Raw genomic sequence first — 13,064 nt, 5'->3', positions numbered from 1 at the left:
GTTTTTCTTTTTGGATCAATCTTAAATGGGGTTCGATGAGCATCTTGGATAGATATCCTTTCGTCTTTCATGATGTCAGGGAAGTTTTGTGTCAGGAGTTCTTCAACTATTTTCTCTGTGTTTTCTGTCCCCCCTCCCTGTTTTGGGACTCCAATCACTCGCAAGTTATCCTTCTTGATATAGTCCCACATGATTCTTAGGGTTTCTTCATTTTTTTAAATTCTTTTATCTGATTTTTTTTCAGCTATGTTGGTGTTGATTCCCTGGTCCTCCAGAAGTCCCAGTCTACATTCTAATTGCTCGAGTCTGCTCCTCTGACTTTCTATTGCGTTGTCTAATTCTGTAATTTTATTGTTAATCTGTTGGATTTGTACATGCTGTCTCTCTATGGATTCTTGCAACTTATTAATTTTTCCACTATGTTCTTGAATAATCTTTTTGAGTTCTTCAACAGTTTTATCAGTGTGTTCCTTGGCTTTTTCTGCAGTTAGCCTAATTTCATTTGTGATGTCTTTAAGCATTCTGTAAATTAGTTTTTTATATTCTGTGTCTGATAATTCCAGGATTGTATCTTCATTTGGGAAAGATTTTGATTCTTTTGTTTGGGGGGTTGGAGAAGCTGTCATGGTCTGTTTCTTTATGTGGTTTGATATGGACTGCTGTCTCCGAGCCATCACTGGGAAACTAGATTTTCCAAGTAGTCGGCTAAAAAAAAATGCAGTCAGATCCCTATCTGAATTCTCTCTCTGGCTCCGGGTATTCGGATGTTAATGGGGTCGCCTGGGGAGGGTGGGGGATGGATCTGAGAGCTAGGAGTGTAGCACCACAGAATATAGAGCTGAACACCACGTTCACGCTCTGCCCCCGTTCGCCAAAATCCGGGCTGGATGGGTCCCTGGCTAGGACACTGCTTTCCTTGCTGGGAAACCAGTCACTTCCTCCTGGGGACTTCCTCCGGTGCGCGGCACCGCTCGTGGGCCCTGGGTGGGCGTTTCCCGCACCAATGGGTGGGCCCGCCCCCAGGGTCTATTCAGGCGATTATAATTGGGTCCCGCGGTCATGCCCCACCCGTGCGCGCGCCCAAATCCCAGCGGGATGACTTCCGGGTTGAGACGCTGCTTTCCCCGTTCCGGAACCAGTCACTTCCTCCCGGGGACTTCTCCTTCCGGTGCGCCACACCTCTCGCGCGAACTGGGTTGGCGTCACCTGCACGGCTATGTGGGCCTGCCCCCTGGGTCAATTCAGGGTAATAAAAATGGACCCCCCGCTCATGCCCCACTCGTGCGCGCGCCCAAGTCCCAGCAGGACGGCACCCCGTCTGGGACGCTACTTTCCCCGCTTCGGGACCAATCACTTCCTCCCGGGGACTTCTCCTTCCGGTGTGCCACTCCTCTCGAGCAAACTGGGAGGGCGTCACTCGCACGACCAGGTGGGCCCGCCCCCTGGGTCAATTCAGGGTAATAAAAATGGACCCCGCACTCACGCCCCGCCCGCGCACACGTGCGCCCAGATCCCAGCGGAATGGCTCCCTGTCTGGGATGCTGCTTTCCCTGCTTTGAGACCAGACACTTCCGGGGATTTCTCCCTCTGGTGTGCCACGCCACACGCGCGGACTGGGTGTGCGTCCTCCCGCACGAACGTGTGGGCCCCGCCCTGGGGTCACTTTAGGGAAATATAGTTGACCCCCCCCCGCTCGCGCCCCATCGGCTTCTCACCTAACTCCCGGCAGGACGGCACCCCAGCTGGGACGCTGTTCTCCACCCTCCCAGATCAGTCACTGCCTCCCGGGTGCTTCTCCCTCCGGCTGCGCCTCTACGCCGCCTGCGACAACCTGCTACACTTCCTCCCGGGATGGGTTTGGGGGGGAAGGGGTGGGCCCCCTTTCTGTGCCGTCTGCCCCCCTGGGCTCTGCCCCAGATCGGGCTCCGAAGGTCACCTGCCTGGTGCGCTGGCTCCTGGTTCTGAAAACAGTCGCTGTCTGCCCGTATTTGTTCGTTTTCCGTCTCTAAGTCTGTGCTTGTTGTTCAGAGTTCGTAGATTGTTATGTATGTGATCGATTCCCTTGTTTTTCCGAGTCTTTGTTGCAAGAGGGATCCGCGGTAGCGTCCACCTAGTCTGCCATCTTGGCCCCGGATCCTCAAATCTATTCTTGAGATGGTCTCTAAATTCGGGTGGGATGTACTCAAGGTCATATTTTGGCTCTTGTGGACGTGCTCTGATTTTCTTCAGTTTTAGCTTGAACTTGCATATGAGAAATTGATGGTCTGTTCCACAGTCACCCATGTCCTTGTTTTGACTGATGATATTGAGCTTTTCTGTCATCTCTTTCCACACATGTAGTCAGTTTTATTTCTGTGCATTTCATCTGGTGAGGTCCACGAGTATAGTCGTGGTTTATGTTGGTGAAAGAAGGTATTTGCAATCAAGAAGTCGTTGGTCTTGCAAAATTCTATCATTCGTTCTCTGGCATTTTTTCTATCACCATGGTCATATTTTCGAACTGCTGGTCTTTCTTTGTTTCCAACTTCTGCATTCTAATCACCAGTAATTATCAATGCATCTTGACTGCATGTTTGATCAATTTCAGACTGCAGCAGCTGATGAAAATCTTCTATTTCTTCATCTTTGGCCCTAGTGGTTGGTGTGTAAATTTGAATAATAGTCGTATTAACTGGTCTTCCTTGTAGGCGTATGGATATTATCCTATCACTGACAGCGTTGTATTTCAGGATAGATCTTGAAAGGTTCTTTTTGACAATGAATGCAGCACCATTTCTCTTCTATTCTTCATTCCCAGCATAGTAGACTATACGATTGTCTGATTCAAAATGCCCGATACCAGTCCATTTCGGCTCACTAATGCTTAGGATATTGATGTTTATGCATTTCATTTCATTTTTTTTAAGTTTTATTAAGCTTCAAGTGAACGTTTACAAATCCAATCAGTCTGTCACATATAATTTTACATACATCTCACTCCCTACTCCCACTTGCTCTCCCCCTCTTAAGTCAGCCCTTTCAGTCTCTCCTTTCGTGACAATTTTGCTGGCTTCTCTCTCTCTCTATCCTCCCATCCCCCCTCCAGACAGGAGTTGCCAACACAATCTCAAGTGTCCACCTGATATAATTAGCTCACTCTTCATCAGCTTCTCTCTCCCACCCGCTGACCAGTCCCTTTCATGTCTGATGAGTTGTCTTCGGGGATGGTTCCTGTCCTGTGCCAACAGAAGGTCTGGGGACCATGGCTGCTGGGATTCCTCTAGTCTCAGTCAGACCATTAAGTTTGGTCTTTTTATGAGAATTTGGGGTCTGTATCCCACTGATCTCCTGCTCCCTCAGGGGTCCTCTGCTGTGCTCCCTGTCAGGGCAGTCATCGATTGTGGCCGGGCACCAACTAGTTCTTCTGGTCTCAGGATGATGTAGGTCTCTGGTTCATGTGGCCCTTTCTGACTCTTGGGCTCCTAGTTGTCGTGTGGCCTTGGTGTTCTTCATTCTCCTTTGATCCAGGTGGGTTGAGACCAATTGATGCATCTTAGATGGCCGCTTGTTAGCATTTAAGACCCCAGATGCCACATTTCAAAGTGGGATGCAGAATGATTTCATAATAGAATTATTTTGCCCCAGACCCCCGCCCTTGTTCCGCTGACCGTTAAAGCATTCATTTTATCCCGGAAACTTCTTTGCTTTTGGTCCAGTCCAATTGAGCTGACCTTCCATGTATTGAGTGTTGTCTTTCCCTTCACCTAAAGCAGTTCTTATCTACTGATTAATCAATAAAAAACCCTCTCCCGCCCTCGCTCCCTTCCCCCCTCGTAACCACAAAAGTATGTGTTCTTCTCAGGTTTACTATTTCTCAAGATCTTATAATAGTGGTCTTACACAATATTGGTCCTTTTGCCTCTGACTAATTTCGCTCAGCATAATGCCTTCCAGGTTCCTCCATGTTATGAAATGTTTCACAGATTCCTCACTGTTCTTTATTGATGCGTAGTATTCCATTGTGTGAATATACCACAATTTATTTACCCATTCATCCGTTGATGGACACCTTGGTTGCTTCCAACTTTTTGCTATTGTAAACAGAGCTGCAATAAACATGGGTGTGCATATATCTGTTTGTGTGAAGGCTCTTGTATCTCTAGGGTATACTCCGAGGAGTGGGATTTCTGGGTTGTATGGTAGTTCTATTTCTAACTGTTTAAGATAACGCCAGATAGATTTCCAAAGTGGTTGTACCATTTGACATTCCCACCAGCAGTGTATAAGAGTTCCAATCTCTCTGCAGCCTTTCCAACATTTATTATTTTGTGTTTTTTGGATTAATGCCAGCCTTGCTGGTGTGAGATGGAATCTCATCGTAGTTTTAATTTGCATTTCTTTTAATGATCGAGAGCATTTTCTCATGTATCTGTTGGCTGCCTGAATATCTTCTTTAGTGAAATGTGTGTTCATATCCTTTGCCCACTTTTTGATTGCGTTGTTTGACTTTTTGTGGTTGAGTTTTGACAGAATCATGTAGATTTTAGAGATCAGGCGCTGGTCGGAGATGTCATAGCTGAAAATTCTTTCCCAGTCTATAGGTGTTCTTTTTACTCTTTTGGTGAAGTCTTTAGATGAGCATAGGTGTTTGATTTTTAGGAGCTCCCTGTTATCTGGTTTCTCTTCATCATTTATGGTAATGTTTTGTATTCTGTTTATGCCTCGTATTAGGGCTCCTGGGGTTGTCCCAGTTTTTTCTTCCATGATCTTTATCGTTTTAGTCTTTATGTTTAGGTCTTTGATCCACTTGGAGTTAGTTTTTGTGCATGGTGTAAGGTATGGGTCCTGTTTCATTTTTTTGCAAATGGATATCCAGTTATGCCAGCACCATTTGTTAAAAAGGCTATCTTTTCCCCAATTAACTGACACTCTCCTTTTTCAAATATCAGCTGCTCATACGTGGATGGGTCTATGTCTGGGTTCTCAATTCTGTTCCATTGGTCTATGTGCCTGTTGTTGTACCAGTACAAGGCTGTTTTGACTACTGTGGCTGTATAATAGCTTCTGAAATCAGGTAGAGTGAGGTCTCCCACGTTCTTCTTCTTTTTCAGTAGTGCTTTGCTTATCCGGGGCTTCTTTCCTTTCCATATGAAATTGGTGATTTGTTTCTCTATCCCCTTAAAATATGACATTGGAATTTGGATCGGAAGTGCGTTAAATGTATAGATGGCTTTTGGTACAATAGACATTTGTACTATGTTAAGTCTTCCTATCCATGAGCAAGGTATGTTTTTCCACTTAAGTATGTCCTTTTGAATTTCTTGTAGTAGAGCTTTGTAGTTTTCTTTGTATAGGTCTTTTACATCTTTGGTAAGATTTATTCCTAAGTATCTTATCTTCTTGGGGGCTACTGTGAATGGTATTGATTTGGTGATTTCCTCTTCGGTGTTCTTTTTGTTGATGTAGAGGAATCCAAGTGATTTTTGTATGTTTATTTTATAAGCTGAGACTCTGCCAAACTCTTCTATTAGTTTCAGTAGTTTTCTAGAGGATTCCTTAGGGTTTTCTGTGTATATAATCATGTCATCTGCAAAAAGTGGTAACTTTACTTCCTCCTTGCCAATCCGGATACCTTTTATTTCTTTGTCTAGCCTAATTGCCCTGGCTAGGACTTCTAGCACGTTGTTGAATAAGAGCGGTGATAAAGGGCATCCTTGTCTGGTTCCCGTTCTCAAGGGAAATGCTTTCAGGTTCTCTCCATTTAGAGTGATATTGGCTGTTGGCTTTGCCCAGATGCCCTTTATAATGTTGAAGAATTTTCCTTCAATTCCTATTTTGGTAAGAGTTTTTATCATAAAAGGGTGTTGGACTTTGTCAAGTGCCTTTTCTGCATCAATTGATAAGGTCATGTGGTTTTTGTCTTTTGTTTTATTTATGTGATGGATTACATTAATGGTTTTTCTGATATTAAACCAGCCTTGCATACCTGGTATAAATCCCACTTGATCATGGTGAATTATTTTTTTGATGTGTTGCTGGATTCTATTGGCTAGAATTTTGTTGAGGATTTTTGCATCTATGTTCATGAGGGATATAGGTTTATAATTTTCTTTTTTTGTAATGTCTTTACCTGGTTTTCGTATCAGGGAGATGGTGGCTTCATAGAATGAGTTGGGTAGTATTCTGTCATTTTCTATGCTTTGGAATACCTTCAGAAGTAGTGGTGTTAACTCTTCTCTGAAAGTTTGGTAGAACTCTGCAGTGAAGCCGTCTGGGCCAGGGCTTTTTTTTCTTGGGAGTTTTTTGATTACCGTTTCAATCTCTTTTTTTGTTATGCGTCTGTTTAGTTGTTCTACTTCTGAATGTGTTAGTTTAGGTAGGTAGTGTTTTTCCAGGAATTCATCCATTTCTCCTAGTTTTTCAAATTTGTTAGAGTACAATTTTTCATAATAATCTGAAATGATTCTTTTAATTTCATTTGGTTCTGTTGTGATGTGGTCCTTCTCTTTTCTTATTTGGGTTATTTGTTTCATTTCCTGTATTTCTTTAGTCAATCTAGCCAATGGTTTATCAATTTTGTTGATTTTTTCAAAGAACCAGCTTTTGGCTTTGTTAATTCTTTCAATTGTTTTTCTGTTCTCCAATTCATTTAGTTCAGCTCTAATTTTTATTATTTGTTTTCTTCTGGTGCCTGATGGATTCTTTTGTTGCTCACTTTCTATTTGTTCAAGTTGTAGGGACAGTTCTCTGATTTTGGCTCTTTCTTCTTTTTGTATGTGTGCATTTATCGATATAAATTGACCTCTGAGCACTGCTTTTGCTGGGTCCCAGAGGTTTTGATAGGAAGTGTTTTCATTCTCGTTATATTCTATGAATTTCTTTATTGCCTCCTTAATGTCTTCTATAACCCAGTCTTTTTTGAGCAGGGTATTGTTCATTTTCCAAGTATTTGATTTCTTTTTCCTGATTTTTCTGTTATTGATTTCCACTTTTATGGCCTTGTCGTCTGAGAAGATGCTTTGTAATATTTCGATGTTTTGGACTCTGCAAAGGTTTGTTTTATGACCTAATATGTGGTCTATTCTAGAGAATGTTCCATATGGGTTAGAAAAAAAGTATATTTTGCAGCAGTTGGGTGGAGAGTTCTGTATAAGTCAATGAGGTCAAGTTGGTTGATTGTTGTAATTAGATCTTCCGTGTCTCTATTGAGCTTCTTACTGGATGTCCTGTCCTCCGAAAGTGGTGTGTTGAAGTCTCCTACTATAATTGTGGAGGTATCTATCTCACTTTTCAATTCTGTTAAAATTTGATTTATGTATCTTGCAGCCCTGTCATTGGGTGCATAAATATTTAATATGGTTATGTCTTCCTGATCAATTGTCCCTTTTATAATTATATAGTGTCCTTCTTTTTTTTTTCCTTCTTTATCCTTTGTGGTGGATTTAAGTCTAAAGTCTATTTTGTCAGAAATTAATATTGCTACTCCTCTTCTTTTTTGCTTGTTGTTTGCTTGATATATTTTTTTCCATCCTTTGAGTTTTAGTTTGTTTGTGTCTCTAAGTCTAAGGTGTGTCTCTTGTAGGCAGCATATAGATGGATCGTGTTTCTTTATCCAGTCTGTGACTCTCTGTCTCTTTATTGGTGCATTTAGTCCATTTACATTCAGCGTAATTATAGATAAATAAGTTTTTAGTGCTGTCATTTTGATGCCTTTTTATGTGTGCTGTTGACAATTTCATTTTTCCACATACTTTTTTTGTGCTGAGACGTTTTTCTTAGTAAATTGTGAGATCCTCATTTTCATAGTGTTCGACTTTATGTTAGTCGAGTCGTTATGTTTTTCTTGGCTTTTATCTTGAGTTATAGAGTTGTTATACCTTTTTGTGGTTGCCTTATTTTTTTTTTTTATTATTTACCCCTATTTTTCTAAGTAAAAACCTAACTTGTATTGTTCTATATCATCTTGTATCACTCTCCATATGGCAGTTCAATGCCTCCTGTATTTAGTCCCTCTTTTTGATTATTGTGATCTTTTACCTATTGACTTCCATGATTCTCTGTTACGTGTATTTTTTTTAATTAATCTTAGTTTGCTTGTTTTTGTGATTTCCCTATTTGAGTTGATATCAGGATGTTCTGTTCTGTTTTGTGACCTTGTGTTGTGCTGATATCTGATATTATTGGTTCTCTGACCAAACAATATCATTTAGTATTTCTTGTAGCTTTGGTTTGGTTTTTGCAAATTCTCTAAACTTGTGTTTATCTGTAAATATCGTAATTTCGCCTTCATATTTCAGAGAGAGTTTTGCTGGATATATGATCCTTGGCTGGCAGTTTTTCTCCTTCAGTGTTCTGTATATGTTGTCCCATTCCCTTCTTGCCTGCATGGTTTCTGCTGAGTAGTCTGAACTTATTGATTCTCCCTTGAAGGAAACCTTTCTTTTCTCCCTAGCTGCTTTTAAAATTTTCTCTTTATCTTCGGTTTTGGTGAGTTTGATGATAATATGTCTTGGTGTTTTTCTTTTTTTATCAGTCTTAAATGGGGTTCGATGAGCATCTTGGATAGATATCCTTTCGTCTTTCATGATGTCAGGGAAGTTTTCTGTCAGGAGCTCTTCAACTATTTTCTCTGTGTTTTCTGTCCCCCCTCCCTGTTCTGGGACTCCAAGCACCTGCAGGTTATCCTTTTTGATAGAGTCCCACATGATTCTTAGGGTTTCTTCATTTTTTTTAATTCTTTTATCTGATTTTTTTTTCAGCTATGTTGGTGTTGATTCCCTGGTCCTCCAGAAGTCCCAGTCTGCATTCTAATTGCTCGAGTCTGCTCCTCTGACTTCCTATTGCGTTGTCTAATTCTGTAATTTTATTGTTAATCTTTTGGATTTCTACATGCTGTCTCTCTATGGATTCTTGCAACTTATTAATTTTTCCACTATGTTCTTGAATAATCTTTTTGAGTTCTTCAACAGTTTTATCAGTGTGTTCCTTGGCTTTTTCTGCAGTTTGCCTTATTTCATTTGTGATGTCTTGAAGCATTCTGTAAATTAGTTTTTTATATTCTGTATCTGATAATTCCAGGATTGTATCTTCATTTGGGAAAGATTTTGATTCTTTTGTTTGGGGGGTTGGAGAAGCTGTCATGGTCTGCTTCTTTAAGTGGTTTGATATGGATTGTTGTCTCCGAGCCACCACTGGTAAACTAGTTTTTCCAGAAAATCCGCTGAAAAAAAATGCAGTCAGATCCCTATCAGAGTTCTCCCTCTGTCTCAGGCTATTCAGATGTTAATGAAGCCTCCTGGGGAGGGTGGGGGAGGGAACAGAGAGATAGGAGAGTAGCACCTCAGAATATAGCCAGAGTTGCTTGTCTTGCTTGGAATGACTATTATATCTGAGATTCCTGCGGGGCGCATCGCCTATGTGTGCTGGCTGTGTGGAGATTGCCCCCAGGGGGTCTGGCCAGCTGGAGTCACGGTCAGATCCTCCGCTTCCAGCCCCACGCCCAGCGTCAAGGCTCCCCTGCTGGGACGGTGCACTCTCGACTCCAAAATCACTCGGTGCCTCCCGGGGACTTCTCGTCCCTCCAGCTGCATTGCCGTGCCGCCTCCGAGAACCAGTTGGGCCCCCTCCCGGGGTTAGTTCAGGTGGGTGGAGCAGCTCCCCGTGCTTGTGCCGTGACCGAGTGTCCCGGCTGGGACACTGTTCTCCCCGCTCCAATACCAGTCGCTGCCTCCCGGGGACTTCTCCTACCGGCTGCATCCCACGCCTCCCGCGCGAACCGGCTGGGCCACCTCCCGGGGTTAGTTCAGGGGTTGGAGCAGCTCTCCGTGTTTATGCTGTACCTGCATCCAGTCCAAATCCCGGCGGGACGGTTCCCCGGCTGGGACGCTGCTCTCCCCGTTCCAAGACCAGTCACTGCCTCCCGGGGACTTCTCCTACCAGCTGCGTCCCACGCTGCCTGCGAAACTGGCTGGTCCCCCTCCCGGGGTTTGTTCAGGGGGGTGGAGCAGCTCTCTGTGCTTGTGCTGTACCTGACTGGTACGCTGGCTCCAGGCTCTGGAAACAATCGCTGCTTCCCCGTATTAGTTCGTTCTCCGTCTCTAAATCTGTGTTTGTTGTTCAGGGTTCGTAGATTGTTATGTATGTGATCGATTCACTTGTTTTTCCGTGTCTTTGTTGTAAGAGGGATCCGAGGTAGCGTCTGCCTAGTCCGCCGTCTTGGCTCCACCCAATGCATTTCATTTCATTTTTGATGAGTTCCAATTTTCCTAGATTCATACTTCGTACATTCCAGGTTCCAAATATTAATGGATATTTGCAGCTGTTTCTTCTCATCTTGAGTTGTGCCACATCAGCAAGTGAAGGTCCCTAAAGCTTTACTCCATCCACTTCATTAAGGTGGACTCTACTTTGAGGAGGCAGCTCTTCCCCAGTCATCTTTTGAGTGTCTTCCAACCTGGGGGGCTCTTCTTCCAGCACTATAGCAGACATTGTTCCACGGCTATTCATAAGGTTTTCACTGGCTAATGCTTTTCAGAAGTAGACTGGCGGGTCCTTCTTCCTAGTCTGTCTTAGTCTGGAAGCTCAGCTGAAACCTGTCTTCTATGGGTGACCCTGCTGGTATCTGAATACTGGTGACATAGCTTCCAGCATCATAGCAACACGGAAGCCCCCAAAGTACGACAAACTGACAGACACGTGGGTGAGAAACACACTACCTACCTAAAATAACACAAACAGAGGCAGAACAACTTAATAGACCCACAAAAAAGAAGAGATTGAAAAGGTAATCAAAAAACTCCCAACGAAAGAAAAAGCCCTGGCCCTCAAGGCTTCCCTGAGAATTCTACCAAACTTTCAGAGAAGTGTTAACACCACTACTACTAAAGGTATTTCAGGGCATGCAAAAGGGCAAAATATTGCCAAGCTCATTCAATGAAGCCAGCATATCCCTGATACCAAAACTAGGTAAAGACACCAAAAAAAAAAAAAAATTACAGACCTATATCCGTCATGAACTTAGATGCAAAGATCCTCAATAAAATTCTAGCCAATAGAGTTCAACAACATACCCATAAAACAATTCACCATGAGCAACTGGGATTCGTACCAGCTATGCAGGATGGTTCAACATTAGAAAAACAATTAATGTAATCCAGCACATAAATAAAACAAAAGACAAGAAACACATGATCTTACCAACTGATGCAGAACAGGCATTCATGAATTAAAACTCTCAGCAAAATAGGAATAAAAGAAAAATTCCTCAACATAATAAAGGGCATTTACACAAAGCCAACACCCAACATATTCCTAAATGGAGAGAGTCTGAAAGCATTCCCCTTGAGATCAGGAGCCAGACAAGGATGCCCTTTATCACCACTCTTATTCAACATTGTGCTGGAAGTTCTAGCCAAAGCAATTAGTCTAGATAAAGAAATAAAGGGCATACAGATTGGTAAGAAAGTATGAAAAGTATCTCTATTTGCAGATGACATGATCTTATACACAGAAGACCCTAAAGAATCCTGAAGAAAACTAGAAACTGATAGAAGACATCAGCAGAATATCAGCATACAAGATAAACATACAAAAATCAGTTGGATTCCTCTATACCAATAAAAAGAACATTGAAGAGAAAATCACCAAATCAATATCATTTACAATAGCCCCCAAGAAGATAAAATACTTAGGAATAAATCTTACCAGAGATGTAAAAGACTTATAGAAAGAAAACTACTGTACCCTTCTGCAAGAAACCAAAAGAGGCCTACATGAGTGGAAAAACATACCTTGCTCACGGATAGGAAGACTTATCATTGTAAAAATGTCTATTCTACCAAAAGTGATCTATAGATACAACACAATTCCGATCCGAATTCCAAAGCCATTTTTTAATGAGATGGAGAAACAAATCACCAACTTCATATGGAAGGAAAAGAGGTCCTGGATAAGTAAAGCATTACTGAAGAAGAAGAACAAAGTGAGAAACCTCACTCTACCTGATTTTATTACCTATTATATTACCACAGTAGTCAAAACAGCCTGGTACTGGTACAACAACAGATACATAGACCAATGGAATGGAATCAAGAATCCAGACATAAATCTATCCACATATGAGCAGTTGATATTTGACAAAGGCCCCAAAGCAGTTAAATGGGGAAAAGACAGTCTTTTTAACAAATGGTGCTGGCATAACTGGATATCCATTTGCAAAAAAATGAGACAGAACCCATACCTCATACCATGAACAAAAATGAACTCAAAGTGGATTAAAGACCTAAATATAAAACCTAAAACGATAAAGATCATAGAAGAAAAAATGTTGACAATGTTAGGTGCCCTAATACATGGCATAAGGAAAGTAGAAAACGTTACTAACAATGCAAAAACACTAGAAGAGAAACTAGATAATTGGGAGCTCCTAAAAATCAAACAGTTATGCTTGTCCAAAGACTTCACCAAAAGAGTAAAAAGACAGCATACAGATTGGGAAAAAATTTTGGCTATGACAAATCCAGTCAGCATCTAATCTCTAAAATCCACAAGATACTGCAAAACCTCAAAAACAAAAAGACAAATAACCCAGTTAAAAAATAGGCAAAGGATATGAATAGGCACTTCACCAAAGAAGGCGTTCTGGTGGCAAACAAATACATGAGGAAAAGCTCATGATCATTAGCCATGGAAAAAAGAAAATCAAAACCATTGCCGTCGAGTCAATTCTGTCTCCTAGAGACCCTATAGATCAGAGCAGAACTGCCCATGGAGCACTTGGTGGATTTGAACTGCCAACATTTTGGTTAGCAACCGTAGTTCTTAACCACTAAAATGCCAGGGTTTCCAGAGAAATGTAAATCAAAACTACGATGAGATACCTTCTCACCCCCACAAGGCTAGCATTAATCCAAAAAAAATAATAATAAATGGTGAAGAGGATGTGGAGAGACTGGAACACTTATACACTGCTGGTGGGAATGTAAAATGGTACAACCACTTTGGAAATCGATTTGGCGCTTCCTTAAAAAGCTAGAAAGAGAATTGCCGTACGATCCAGCAATCCCACTCCTTGCAATAAATCCTAG

This window comes from Loxodonta africana, chromosome X, assembly GCF_030014295.1.
Source record: "Loxodonta africana isolate mLoxAfr1 chromosome X, mLoxAfr1.hap2, whole genome shotgun sequence".
Lineage (NCBI taxonomy): Eukaryota > Metazoa > Chordata > Mammalia > Proboscidea > Elephantidae > Loxodonta > Loxodonta africana.
The sequence above is the reverse complement of the archived record's forward strand: the minus strand, read 5'-3'. Positions refer to the sequence as shown.